Source organism: Schistocerca serialis, chromosome 3, assembly GCF_023864345.2.
Source record: "Schistocerca serialis cubense isolate TAMUIC-IGC-003099 chromosome 3, iqSchSeri2.2, whole genome shotgun sequence".
NCBI lineage: Eukaryota > Metazoa > Arthropoda > Insecta > Orthoptera > Acrididae > Schistocerca > Schistocerca serialis.
The window spans coordinates 937,253,723-937,269,547 of NC_064640.1; positions in this window are offsets into that span (position 1 = coordinate 937,253,723).

Here is a 15,825-nt window from a genome sequence, read left to right on the forward strand (position 1 = left end):
GCTCACACAAATGTGCAGTCATTCCCAGCCAAACCGCATGAGTTCCCCTACGTATTTCAGGACCTTAGCTTTCATGTCATGCACCTGATGGAGAAATGGTTTAAGCTTAGTATCCCTTCCAGTTCTGTAAGCCTTGACAGTATAATTTTTCTGAGACATAACAGGTGTAACGGACAAGGTGAAAGAGTGACAGAATATGTACGCGCAGATTGGTTCCCCGAGGTTGTGTTCACGTCTAAAAACAAAGGCAAACAGCCCGAATACATATTCATTGATATTAAACGGCTCCACAGAAAATGTCTCATCTCAGTAATACACAATCCACCTAAAACTGATAGCTCTCTACCTTTGAAGGTGCACTCTCAAGCCTTGAATCTTTGCATGGACACGTAATTATAACTGGAGGTATCAACATAAATTTTTGAAACAACAGTACTTCTTTATCAAAATTCACCCGCATACTTTCCTGCTCAAATCTTACGGTGATTCCACTTGGATCTACTCACCATACAGCAGACACTCATTCGCTTATCGATATATTCGCAACGAAATATCCAAACACAGTAATTTGCACCGATCAGATTTCTGCACCTCGCTTGTCTGCTCATGATGTAATATTCATGACTTACTCGTCGCAACACCCAAAGAAAAAACCGAAAGTTACGACTCTTAGAGATTTCAAGCATTTGGATATGGTTGAGCTTAATGCTGACACGTATGGTATTTCTTACCAGACAACGATGTAAATAATGACGCACTCAACTTCACTAAGAGACTCAGCAATTTGTACACCAAACACACACCCCTAGAAAAAGTAACAATAAGGGGAAAAACTACACCGTGGCTTGCAGACTACCTCAAACACCTTATGTTTGTCAGAGCTGCAGCACACGGAATATACAAATGACACACGGCTTCTGATAATCATATCACCTACGAGCAACTAAGCAACCGAGTTTGTCTGTGGGGAATGCAAAGCTCAGGCACGCCCATTCGCTGACTGTGTACTTTCACAGAATTGCCATCCTGTGTAAAATATGATAAGTCTAAGAAAAGCAAACCCAAATCTGCAGCTGAACATCTTGTTTCTACCGATGATCTAAATAAGTATTTCGCCAAGCCGAAATATTTATTTCACGAAAGCGCAAGGGCGCAACTCATCGATTCCCTTAAAGTATCAGTGGTTCGTACAAACGAAAAATTGTTTCTGCAGCCGGTAGACCCAAACAGGGTCTGGAAGTTAATTTCGCGAATTCGTTCGGCAGCTGCAGGGCCTGATAATATAACAGGGCAAATGATTGTTCTTCTCGTCGATCCTCTACTGCCGAAAATAGCGGACATTTTTAACCATTCACTGACCTCTAGCATCTTTCCAACAGTCTGGAAGCAGAAACTCATAAAACTACTACCCAAGAAGGAATCTGCCAAACAGCCTTCCGATTACAGGCCCATTAGCATTCTACCAGCATTGTCCAAGGCTTTAGAATACGAAGTTCACAAACATCTTACTATTTATTTGACATCAGTTAACGCTAATACTACCCATACGAGACAATGGTGATGGCATTTTCCAAAGATTTTCGTACGACACCTTACAGAGGCTGCAACTGATGATGAATGCTTATGTATGACGCATTTGTGACGCACGCTTTTTCGACAGCATCACACCAGCCGACGAACAATTATCGTGGCTATGTGCTGATAAATGTAGAGACTATCATACTTTACACCTGCCCTTCCATCTTCTCAATCATGGCAGTCCCTGTTATTTGGCATCATCTCTTAGTCCACTACCTGAACAACACAGCTGAAACAATCGTTTTCGACAAAGTAAAATTTTCTGTGTATCATCACACAGCACTGACATTTATTCTAAATCATTTTCTGTATCAGAAAGCCGAGTTTTGAACAGCCTTCTTCAAAAATCAGAAAAATTAAATTCCTTCCCAGTTTGACCTTCTATCACAGTAGCCATCTCCCCTACATTGTGTGGAGCTCATTCTCGTCAGTCCCCCTACCCCAAAACTTTTCTCCACCCCTTATCGGTAGAATTCTCTACCCTTCTTCTTCTTTCCTAACAGCCACAGTCGCTGCCATTTCATTCTTTCCCTCTACTTTAACCAATTCTGTTCCATTTTAAATGCCTTTTGTTATTACTGTTATCATATTATTATTATTGTTATTAGCGTCAGTTATTACTATTATTTTGGGAATGTTTTGTAATATCTCTGATATGTGTTACTGCTGGTCAGGTGTAAGAAAGGGCCTTGAGGTCCTTTTCTGCTCAGACTAAATAAGCACTTAAAAAGAAATACATAAATTATAACCTCAAAAATAATTTGTCCAAGTGATAATGGTGGCGTACCTTATGCTTAAAGTAGTTGTTGTGGATCTTTTTTGGATTGTGGTAGGTGGGCATTAGCTGCACAAAAATTATTATTACTGCTTGTTTGCATTTTTAAGCCAATAAGGTGGTGGTTGTACTGTACGAGGTAGTTTGCAAATGTGGTATATGTGTTTCCAAATGCATTAAGTGTTTAGAATATCTTATTCTAAAATTTATGTTTGTCTTTCACATGTAAGCTGAATGACACTCACTGAATGTCAATTTACCTATGTCTGTTTCGTTGAATCTATCTAAAGTTGTGCAGTGTGCTTGTAATCTTGCTTTTCAAAGTCATAATGAATCTTCTAAGTATGTCATAGAAGATTCCTTTTTTCATCTCATGTATTTGTAAACTTTCTGTGGTCATTCTAATAACTGAGGAAAGAGTATACAATGCTCACAAAATTCTTTCTAGACAGATATAACTCATTCACATGCATTCGGTGTCTGAGCAGACTCTGCAATGCAGCACTCGTCAGTAGTAGGGCAAACTGCGATCGGCCCCACTCTGCATTGTTGCCAGATTTGTTCAAGATGTCGAATCCAAAATGGTGGCCATAGATACGGCAACATCGCAGTGACATCATGGCAAGATGTTCAAATTTTTGTGGGAAAATAGGTCAATTGGGCTACCTCCACTAAGATAACTCACTCCCCTCGCACTCTCCCCTCCCCTCGCCCAACTGGAAAATCGCAGGAGAATGACTCAGTCTGTGCTGGGCTGCCAGATGGAAAGGACATAAGTATGCATTGTTTATTTAAGCAATTTGAGTTGTCATAGACAGTAGCTCCATCCAGTGTGTTCACCAATAGGTCTGTAGTCCAATGACCTAATTCACAACACCGCAACCAGATGGTGCTGTCATCGCTACCCCTCTTTCCTGCTGGACGCAATCCAAGATGGTGGTCTCAGGAAAAAAATGCAGGAGAAGAACTCAGTCTGTGACTAGCAGCTGGACTGGGTGGATGGATGAAATTGTGTACTGTGTTCAATGGATGAGATGGAAATATGTGGTAAGTTCTATGTTACCAAACTGCTGAGGTTATTGGTCACTATGCTTACACACTACTTAATGTAACTTAAACTAACTTGCAATAAGGCCAAGACACACATCCATGCTCAAGGTGCCGTAGACTGCCTGACTACCCCACACGGCTGGATGAGATGTCTGTGCTGGATAATCAGTAGTATGTTAGTATCTGAGGGCTGTGTGAAGACAAATACGCTTCATGAAATAATGAAGATGGGTCTAAGTTACACTTCGCAACTCATGCTGATAAATGTGTGTGCTGTAATTGTAGATGATTCGATAAAAGTTCAGTCAGTCAGTCAGTCAGTCTTCCAGAGGCAATATGTGCACCCCGGAGTCTCCTCACCCCGCTGGAGAGGCAACATATCAACTTATGCCACTCCCAGGGAGCGCGTCAGCTTTTGGCACAGTCACGTGGTAGCAGTTAAACACTTCCTGTCGCATTGGAAATACCCACGGCCTTCCTCCTTCGCATCCTTGGCACACGGATACCCTTTCTCATTGAATACGAACTGCTTCAGGAGTTATTACACTTGGTGATGTGTAATATTGTCACACATATAACTTTAATATATCACAGGAACTAAATCTACCACTGCACAAAGAGATAGAGAGCTGTGCAGATGGCACAAGAATATTAAAAATATTTAAACAATTGTACGTTTTATTCAGAGGAATACCAAAAAAAAAAATGTTTCAAATGGCTCTGAGCACTATGGGACTTAACATCTGAGGTCATCAGTCCCCTAGAACTTAGAACTACTTAAACCTAACTAACCTAAGGACATCACACACATCCATACCCTAGGCAGAATTCGAACCTGCGACCATAGCGGTCGCGCGGTTGCAAACTGAAGCGCCTAGAACCGCTCGGCCACTACGGCCGGCGAGGAATACCACCACCATCAAACGTGAACATGGACTCTAAAAGAATAAGATCCCGACACAGTTGTCAAACCATCCCTGAGACACTTGGCGCGTTTTCAAGCAAAATACCCTTGTCCTTGAGAACAAGCTGCTTCAGGAGTTACTAAATCCAATTGGGTATGTCTCTAAATGCATTTTCAAAAAGATCACTGCACAGTAGTTTGCTTCAATTTGCGATGTATACCGCCACACTTGAACACAGACTCTAGAAAGATCACTGCACACTTGTAGAAAACCTCCCTGAGACACTTCACACGCTTTTGTGGGAAACGAATTCCGAAACCAATATCAGCTGCAATATCTCATTTTACGCGCCAAAACGACGATACTTGTTTGAAGGCACTGCCAGAGACAGATACTAATTTCTGAGTTTTACATCTCCTGTGGTGTTCATCACTTTTCTGAAACGGTGAGTGGGCTTAGTTTTATATTTGCTGCTGTTGAAGTCAGGAATGTAATTTTCTTCACTCTTCGAAGAGCTGTCCAAGCGCAGACGGGAAAATCAGAACAGTTCGAAGCACAGTCCTACATTTGCTGGTCTGTATATGCTGTAAAGCAAAAATGACGCGTGAGGAATAGCATCCCACCAGAGGTGGATGGTCAGCTTGGACGTGTCTCCGAACACTCGAACAAAGAAGACATCACGTTACTCTCAGATGCCACAGAACTTTCCGTAGATACCCTGTCCCCGTCTTGTTTGAACCAATCTGTAGCGGCTGCTACGCCCCAAACAAAAGATGTCTTGTGAATGGAGCATTCTGATTGGTTCTTACTCAATTTACCCGCCAAACTGCTTCTGCTGCTGCTGATGTGGGAGCACTGTCTGCCATTTTCTGCAGACGACACTTTCGGTGGAAAAACTATTTTGTATGGATCGAATGGAAAAAGACTTAGAGCAGTAATTCTGCATTGACAGTTAAACCCTGAAAAGTGCTCTACAGATCACACAATACGGAAATTATCGACAAAGACATTTCCTCAATTACACTGCTCTGCTATTGTCGAGGAAATCTTGAATTTTTCAGTGTGAAACCTGCCGAATTGCTGGTAGTGGTGGTGTGGGAGCACTGTCCGCCATACTTTTCTGCAGATGGACCAATTACGAGACTTCCGGTGGCAAACAATTTCGTACAGATCGAAAAAAAAAACACATTGCGAAAAAGATGGTTCAAATGGATCTGTGCACTATGGGACTTAACATCTGTGGTCATCAGTCCCCTAGAACTTAGTACTTAAACCTAACTAACCTAAGGACATCACACACATCCATGCCCGAGGCAGGATTCGTACCTGCGACCGTAGCAGTCGCGCGGTTCCGGACCGAGCGCCTAGAACCGCTAGACCACCGCGGCCGGCAAAACACATTGCATTCACAGTTAAACCCTCCAAAATTTATCTACAGATAATGAAATATGGAGACTACCGCCAAAGACGCTTCCTCAGTTAGACTGCTCTGCTAGTGTCGAGGACACCTTGAATATTTCAGCATGAAACTAATGTCCAAGCGGACTATATCACCACATACCATACCGATGTAGTAAACACACAATTCGTATCCTATACCATACAAATTTATCACTTCTGCATCCCTAGCTATCGAGCACCATACTCTTGTACATATACCACGAAGACAGACAGATCTCAAAAAAACATGACATGCACCGTATATAGTCCTCGCAGCTCTAGATATTTCCCACAAGGCCAGTCAGCCATCCAGCGGTTGTGAGTCAACCGCCCCCGCACACACGTTGGCCCCACGCACGATAAGAGCGCCCTCAGCGGCCCGCGGTCAGCCTCCGAATTCTTGTACAAAGATTGGGTTAGTTCCCCTTGGCACAAAAGCGTTACTGTTTCCAACCCTAACCTGCTTGCTTACTGCCATGCTTTCCACCACCATCACCATACTCTTAGGATTACACATGGTTTGCCGGAATATCATACTATTTACATGGTAGTTCTCGATATCAAGGACATAACAGTATATTACCTATCTCTTGCACAGAATAATTCGGAAGATAAAGAGCGGAAATTATTTCTCTAGAAACCCGAAACTGCAGCGAGGTGGAACGTGCTGTAAACCACTGAGTAACTAGAAACTTATCTCATCTGCGAAGATCTTAAAGTGAGACTCGAAAAAATAGAGGAAACTGGTGGTTCCACTCGCGAATACCGATGTCAGTAATATAACAGATTCTAATCATCTTTCTAATTTACAAAGTCAACTAAGGCGTTTCCCATGTCCAGAAACCAGTAATCATTTCTTCTATCTGTCTTTCAGCATCCAGATGCACACAACACACACCACAATCGATGTTCTATCAACCAAATAAAGACGGGAAATGTGTAGAAGCTGTCAACCGAACAATTGAGAAGGGAGGGAATAACTCTCTGGCGCAAACACATGCTCATATTGAATCTTTTCAAATTTCCATGGAGAACGCACGCGATCACGAAGGCTGCCCAGCACATACAGGGTATTAGTTCGCTATTCGCCTGTCTGGAGAGCGACAGGGTTAGGTCAGCAACACTCCTGGACCCCAGTCGGTCCCTCCAGTCCAGACAGCTCCCACCATAAGCTAGAAATGACAGTCATTCCAGCGACAGGCCACCACCACGGCGCGCCCCGCACCCCTAGCCATAATCGTCCTAGGAAACCAGCCACATATATTTTATCACTGTACTTACAATTAAATATTACGATTGCAGGATCAACCTGACATCATTCGACAAAGATCAAAGTATTGAAAATACCCCGTCTGACGCTGGTGGCTCTGGAAATGTCAAAACCTGTAACATTCTTATTACTGGACATAATTTTCCATGTAAAAGAAATCTTTCATTCACCTTACGGCTATCGCAGTATTCCACGTCAGATCCATACTTTCCCTACGACAAATGGAAATGAAATGGTTCTGAGCACTATGGGACTTAACATCTGTGGTCATCAGTCCCCTAGAACTTAGAACTACTTAAGCCTAACTAACCTAAGGACATCACACACATCCATGCCCGAGGCAGGATTCGAACCTGCGACCGTAGCAGTCGCGCGGTTCCGGACGGCGCGCCTAGAACCGCTAGACCACCGCGGCCGGCTTTCCCTACGACAGGACATAGTCATTCTCTTTGCACATGTCGGAATACACACATACTTTATAAGCCTGCTGATCACAGCGAATCTATCATGCATCCCTACGACTAAGTATAATACTTCGCCAATAACTGAATGCTGGCAATACCAAACAATACTGAGTGAAAATCCGCAATGGATGGACATGTCTCATAAGTTTTTGTTGCGATTTGTACCAGTGTATCTTAGAAAGGCAAATGTAATTGCCTTCGAAGCCACCAGATGTTAAAAATACGATTGCAGTGGCTATGTTACTGTCACAAGCGGTCTTGGTTCCACCAGCGCACACAAGTATCGCTGACAATGCCCATGTTAAAAGGTGTACAATCTTTAAAACTCGTGGTATGGTAATGGTTCTGAATGAAGTGATTTTCCTCACAAACACCGTGACATTGAATACAGACAGTGATAACCGGGGTGTGTGTTAGCAGACCGACAGTTTAGGTATATGTCGCCGGCGTTGTAAGCTCGTAATAAAATCACGGAATTTAAAAAGTGAATCTGCTAAGGAAAGTGGTATGAAGCCGGTATTTGCAACTTCCTCATGCCACTGGTAGATATTTCTCCACTATTTGTAACGCATTCCATTCCAATGCCATGTCAGAGGTTCTGCGATATATCTACTGGTTTATGGGCGGTGGTTGATTCAGAATGATCACATACAGTAAATGGTGTGCTATGTGACAAATCAGTTTAAAAATATACAACGCTAGAATGCGGTTGCAAGTAACGTACAAAATCCTATGACCAATACACTGATTTTCCAGATCTATAGCTTTACGCTATCTGGTAGAAATGCTGTCTGCGGTTTGGAATCAAGTATTTTCATTCAACCATATACCTGCGTTGGATCCTATGGAGACGTCTTTCAATAATTACAGCCACTAGTGAATCATATTCATGGCACTCTCATCTCAAAACGAATCACCTTTTTCGAACGTAATTGCTACAGTAAAACTCCAAGATGGTTTTTTTAGGAAGCTCCTATCATCTTGTAACTGTTCCTCAGTGTCTGCAACTTTGTGCATGTGACCATTCCAATTTAAGTCGGAACTGAGCAGAAGTCACTGCATCTACTACCTTTTCTGCAAACCGTGTAGAAACAGAGTGAGCTGCCTCGCGGGATTAGCCGAACGGTCTCAGGCGCTGTAGTCATGGACTGTGCGGCTGGTCCCGGCGGAGGTTCGAGGCCTCCCTCGGGCATGGTGTGTGTGTTTGTCCTTAGGATAATTTAGATTAAGTAGTGTGTAAGTTTGGGGACTGATGACTTAGCAGTTAAATCCCATAAGATTAAAAAAAATAGAAAAAAACCAGAGTGAGCTGAGATAGTGCGACAGCACCATGTTTTGATCATTCAGTGGCAATGGGGACATGATGTCATAGCTCCACCAATAGTGTACGATGTGTAAGCCCAACGCAAAACGAAGCTTTCTCCCCCACAACACACACACTGGATGATTGTAAATAAAGACAGTCACAACATATGGAAACTGGAAGAGTTTTGTGGCGCTGTGGGGAGTTTTCAAATGAAGAGTATTTTGCTACCACAATGCAGTGCATCTCCAAACCACATACAGATACTGCAATCCAAAGGAGATCTGCATCCCTCATGGTATGTCACCCAAACATTCTCTTATTTTGTACTATCCGATAGAGGAAACAAAATTACGAACTATAAAAGCTCCGCTAATGTCATCTGGTAGAGAACTTGATAATATTTTTACTGTGTCCCCATCTTTCTGTGTGATGGCATCTAGCATGTGCACCGACCTCCATAAAATATAGAGATATTGATCCACTCAGTCGCCTGCATAGACCAGTGTTAAGTGTCATCGCCTGTACTTAAAGAGGAGGACCATATTCCATGCACTATACTATCAGTCACAATAGAATGTCCCTGTGTGCCTGTGTTGTTGTTGGAAACATTGTTTTTTTTCTGCTGTAATGGCACAGCTTTGTAAAGTGCCATACGTTTTGTTTTTTCCACCACAACTTCAAAGTTTGTGTCAGATTCTAAACTTACATTAACACATTTTCAGTCTTTGGCTCTCACAGAAAACTAGGCATCACATGGTGTAAATTATGTTGCTGCTGCTCCCATAACACACAAACTGGATGATTTTAAATAAAAGACACTCACAGCTTATGGAAACGAAGAGTTTTGCTGCGTTGTGGGGCGTTTCCAAACAGATGTCTGAAGGTGACTGACAGCCTCTACATTTAAACTCATCTTTCACAGTGATGGGATAGCTGAGGGCTCAGTGTTCTGTTTCGACTGATTACTCGTATTGCAGTCATGTACGATATATCTGTTTCGGTGCTGGCCATCCCCAGAAGGTGTTGCCCTTCCACCAAGACTCTTTCTCCACGTCAAACAAGTGATGTCAGTCAATCATAATGTGGCAATCAACAAGACCGTCCATGTACTGTAACAATACGTATCACAGCTGATAGTGCAATCGGTTTTAGCAATTTTACCATAATGTCAACACCAACCACTGATGCGGCAGCACGCTTCCCAATTTCATCGCTAAACCGCCCAACCACTACTTTGTGAGGACCATTTACTTGATTGCGAATGTACGAGTGTGAGTCAAATGAAAACCTTAAATATTTTTTTCAATATTATTTATTGTGCAGAAGTGGTACAAAGCTGTATCACTTTTCAACATAATCTCCCACACGCTCAATGCAAGTCCTCCAGCGCTTACAAAGTGCATAAATTACTTTAGAAAAAAATTCTTTTGCTAGTCCGCGCAACCACTCATGCACCGCATGGCGTATCTCTTCATCAGAACGGAACTTCTTTCCTCCCATTGCGTCATTCAATGTCATTCGGCGGGTTTTCCTTCACTCTCGCTTCAACTGCTGCAATGTTCTGTGGAGTTACAACTCGTTGTGCCTGACCTGAACGAGAAACATCTTCCACTGAAGTCACACCATTTGCGAACTTCCTACTCCATTCGTAGACTTGCTGCTGTAACAGACATGCATCGCCGTACTGAACCTTCATTCGTCGATGAATATAAATAGGTTTCACACCTTCACAACGCAAAAACCGAATAACAGAACGCTATTCTTCCCTGGTGCAAGTCGAAAGTGGGGCGGCCATCTTTATAGTGATATTGCCACGGTATGTGTGCATCTGCACTATGCTGCCACCTACAGACCAATCTGCACGCTGTTTGTAGCACACTTACCAAGTTACAGGATAACGGCGCGAAATTTCGATTTGTTATTACAAATCTAAGGCTTTCATTTAACTCACCCTCGTATATAGATGACTGTACAATATGTCCACTCATTCTTAATTTTCGAACATATTCACCGAAGTATGCCAGACAGCAATTTACATATTTGTAGCACTTCGATCATAGAGCGTAATTTACGACCTTTCCCTACACGGACAGAGGTCACGAGCATTCTCGCTGTTGTGGTTGGCAGGAGAGCCAACACCGTGTTACTAGAGGAAGCCGAAAGGCACGCGTTTTAGCTCACGCAAGCGGGCGTGAGGTCTGGAACAGGACAAGGAAATTAGAATTTAGAAAAAAACGGACGTAGCTGGTGGAATACTTAACTTTAATCCATTTATGGTGAACGTCGCTCTTGACGGTACATTATGCAGTATCAATAGTAACTGGTAATGGCGCCTTGCTAGGTCGTAGCAAATGACGTAGCTGAAGGCTATGCTAACTATCGTCTCGACAAATGAGAGCGTATTTTGTCAGTGAACCATCGCTGGCAAAGTCGGTTGTACAACTGGGGCGAGTGCTAGGAAGTCTCTCTAGACCTGCCGTGTGGCGGCGCTCGGTCTGCAATCACTGATAGTGGCGACACGCGGGTCCGACGTATACCAACGGACCGCGGCCGATTTGAAGGCTACCACCTAGCAAATGTGGTGTCTGACGGTGACACCACACTCGCATTCTTAGGATAAAGTTAGAGACTGAAAGATCTCCTTGCACTGTCTTGGACCAGTCCGCCCTGCAGCACTGTCACCGATTTATCTACAACTGAACAGAAGTAAACTGCTACATTCCGCGTCTCATGAAGGAATAGAGCAAGTTCAGTTTATAACTGCAGTTACCCACCAATCTTGCTCACAGTACACATCCAAGTGCAGAAGATTTCTCCAGATACGCGCTTGCTGAGGACGTTAGCACCCCTTATCGGTATATAATAGTAGATATGGAAATCTTGTGATGTAATAACAGACGGTCAAGTAGAAGAAGAGACGGACGGTTTTTATGCATGATGGCGCTCCAGACAGATGGAGTTTGAAGCATTTTACGTAAATCAACTGCGGTATCAATTCTAAAGTCTGGAATCAGCATCAACAAGCTATTGGTAAGGAAGTACATAAAGACATACACTCCTAAGGCTACACGGTTCTGTACTTAAAACACGCCATAATGTTAGGCCGGTGCGGTTTCCAACCTATTAGTCATGTGGAATGCAACGCTGTTAATACTCCAATGTACGAAAAAATAGTTCAAATCGCTCTAAGCACTATGGAATTTAACATCTGAGTTCATCAGTCCCCCAAGACTTAGAACTACTTAAACCTAACTAACCTAAGGACCTCACACACATCCATGCCCAAGGCAGGATTCGAACCTGCAACCGTAGCTTCAGCGTGGTTTAAGACTGAAGCGCCTAGATTCGCTCGGTCACAGCAGCCGGCAATGTAAGAAATATATTTCCAGTGCATGACATACATTCTCCTTGCAGGTTTCTCTACGATAAACTATGGTGACAAACTGTAAAATGAAAAAAATACTTCCTTAAAACATCGATTCTTTGTGATACATGCACAGTATAGCTTGGCAGATGTGTATAGCGCTCACTGTTCACAGCCGATCACGGTTCAGAAATTATACTATGCTCGCATCAGTCCTATAATATGATCGTTAGTAATGGAGAATGCCTCTTACAAGTAAATAGACAAACGCGTATCAGTGGTGTTTGACATGTGAAATTACGTCGTGCCGTCACTGACTCCGTAAACAGGATTATCTGTCGAGCAGATGTATTCGTGGGGATTGCAGTACTCACAAACACCTGTCGTAACTTAGGATCACCATAGTTATGAAACTGAAGAATCGATTTTATGCCCAAGACGCGGCGGGGGAATAGGGTACGTCTAAAGGAAAGTGCCGAAACAGGATGGACTTGTTTCATCGTGATAACACATGAGATGGAAGTCCTCTGATGACAGAGGTTTGCAGTTAACGATCACAAGGAGATAGTGCTCAAAGTCACACACAGAACACCCAGTTGTATACGAGTCGAACGGAGGTTGTATAACGAAAAAAAGATGGTTAAAAGACCCACAGCAACATCTTCCTTTCCCTCCATAACTCATCATCAGTCTAATATTAAATCATAACTCGTTACAGCTCCGTCTCAACCGATCACTCCATCCAAATTCTGTCATCCTTCAGCGCAGATGGAAATAAGTTTAGGGGCAGACGGTTGTCTCTTGTCCAGGAAAGCATCAAAGACAGCAGTCAACTCGCATGTAACACTATTACCTCAATAGAAATACAGTAACACGTTGCCATACAGCAACTGTTTTGTTAGGTGACACCGCAATGTTGTGATTGGCGGAGAGTACAGAGAACCGCATAGTAAATACTGTTGGTTGGGGTTTAAAACACCTAACCATTCCTGCACAGGGTCAAACACGCAACCCATTCTGTAGTTGTATATTGCAGTTACCTCAGCTCGTAGTACAATGGATTTGGATTGGATTGGAACAGCGAGGTCATCGGTCTCATCGGATTAGGAAAGGACGGAGAAGGAAGTCGGCCGTGCCCTTTCAAACGATCCTTCCCGGCATTTGCCTGGAGTGATTTAGGGAAACCACGGAAAACTTAAATCAGGATGCCCGGACTCGGAATTGAACCGTCGTCCTCCCGAATGCGAGTCCAGTGTGCTAACCACTGCGCCACCTCTCTCGGTCGTAATACAATGCTCTTTAGCTAAGGATACATAGCGTCCCGCAGTCTGCCGGCCTGCTGGTAACGAATGTACGTAGAGTAGTCCTGCTCTGTGTGCACTTGTTATTAGTATGTGTGCCTCTAAAAGTCCTGTGTCGTATCTTGATATTCATGACATGCTGTACACATTATCTGAGTAATGACAAATACAATGTTGTGGCTTAAACCATTTTAACCCTTATCTGTGTAGGCAGTCCATGACAGAATTCGATCGATATTTGGGTTTAAAATAAAAGCGGCTGATGGTCAAACATGTATTTTATGCATTATAATAGTGTTTCAAACCAATAGAAACATGAACATGGGAAAGGATGCTACTGCATTTGGCAACTGTAATTTACCTAGTGGGGAAGTCTAGCTAAATTGAGAATTTTGTCTATATTCCAACTTATCATTGGAGTGCAATAAAAATGTCTACAGTCTATCGTTCAGTATTTATGGAATGTTTTGCCATTCTCACCATAAAGACTTTAAAGAAGAAGGATGTCCGCTCAGCCTATGCAAATTTAAATAGTTGGCTCCTGTAATAGTGACACATTGCTCCAAACAGAACAAAATAGTTGTATCTGGACTGGTATTAGTACATATAGAATTCAAATCTTCAGCAAATTTCCCATCAGGCACTTCAGCATCTGCTTTAGTGACAGTGTGATTAATTATTCACTGAATGGGAACCACACAAACATTTGAATGAATGAACAGGTGCTGTGCTACATCTAACGCGTTTCACGATGGTAACCCAAAGGACAAACATCACTGCAGACTGTTTATACTCGTATTTACCTTCATCTCATTCACAAATTCTTTACCTGTTCTACAGACATTCTCCGCAAATGTTGTGTCTCTAAAAGCTTTCAGTAATGTGAAGTGTGCAAAAAAATGATATAGTGCTTTGCAATTAACCCGTAACTTCCATTCAATATGATGGGATGAACGAGACAGTCTTTAGGAGGATTTGGTGACATCGTTTTGAATATTCGACCACACAGACACGATCGTGTTATCAAAGACAGTGAGAAGACTTCATGGACGTGCACATCTAAAAGTATACTATGATTCGGAACCCAGACTCATACAAGGTTCATCCCTCCGTCTGCTTAAGCAGATGTATGGAGAAGGAGAAGAAGAAGAAGAGAATTGCTTTATATGTGCTTTAGATTCTGTAAAATTGCATTTAAGCTAGATGATAAACAAATTATGTATTTTTTTAAACTGTGTGTTATTTTTTCGGTTCATACTCCATCTACATGTCTGAGCAGGCCGATGTACCAACCTGTCCCACCCACACCACCAGTTGTTCCTCCTCCTCCTCTTCTTCTTCCTCCATAGGTTTGAACAACCTGCTCGAATTTCACAGGAAAGCGTGCTGCATTTTTGTCCACATACGTTGTCCATAATGCTGATCCTCTATGAGAGATGTAATTTTAGACATGTCTTCTATATGTCTTCGGAAACGGATGTGATAGTGCAGTACGATATGCAAACTCCCCTGCAATTACTGGGTGAACGGAGTCAGAATACTCACCTGCAAACGGTACTTCCTTTCTCTCATATCTGTTGCCCCTTGTATAACGAGTGGTTTCAACTCAGCTCATATGTAAGAGTCACCATGGCAAACGGACCGGACGAGCCTACAGTTTGGTTTTGATCTAATAAAAGCGTCCTCCCCATCTCTGGACGGGACTCTGTTTGCATGTATTAGCCTTAGAATTACCACAGCTATCCAAGTAATGTGGGTACAATCTAAGGAAGCATAAGTAATTTTCTGAACATGAAAAAATTGTGGATAAGCCTAAAAAATTGTTGCTATCTTTTATATATTGTGAATAAATGAAGGAACCTTGTTTCCTTGTATCCTTGTTCTTAGTTTAACCCATATCCTGAATACCAATCCCAATCACACACACACACACACACACACACACACACACACGCACACACACACACACACTACACAAAGTCCCTTCGAGTACTCATGTATATCAGAAGGAACAGACACTGCAGTGACTACAGCCGTTATGAAAGACACGACATATATCCGCAATTGCGAATGTGGGTTACCGTCAGCCTTATAACGAAATTACAATGAAAATGTGTGGCGGGCCGGGACTCAAACCTGGAGTCCAAGCTTATCGCGCTTTACCATTTGGCTATCTGAGAATGATCACATGTCGTAGTACGCGGCAACACAGGTACTGAAATATCGTATTTATCTGCCGACATGGATAAGCGAGCCGGTCGTGGTGGCCGAGCGGTTCTAGGCGCTTCAGTCCGGAACCGCGCGACTGCTACGGTCGCAGGTTCGAATCCTGCCTCGGGCATGGGTGTGTGTGATGTCCTTAGGTTAGTTAG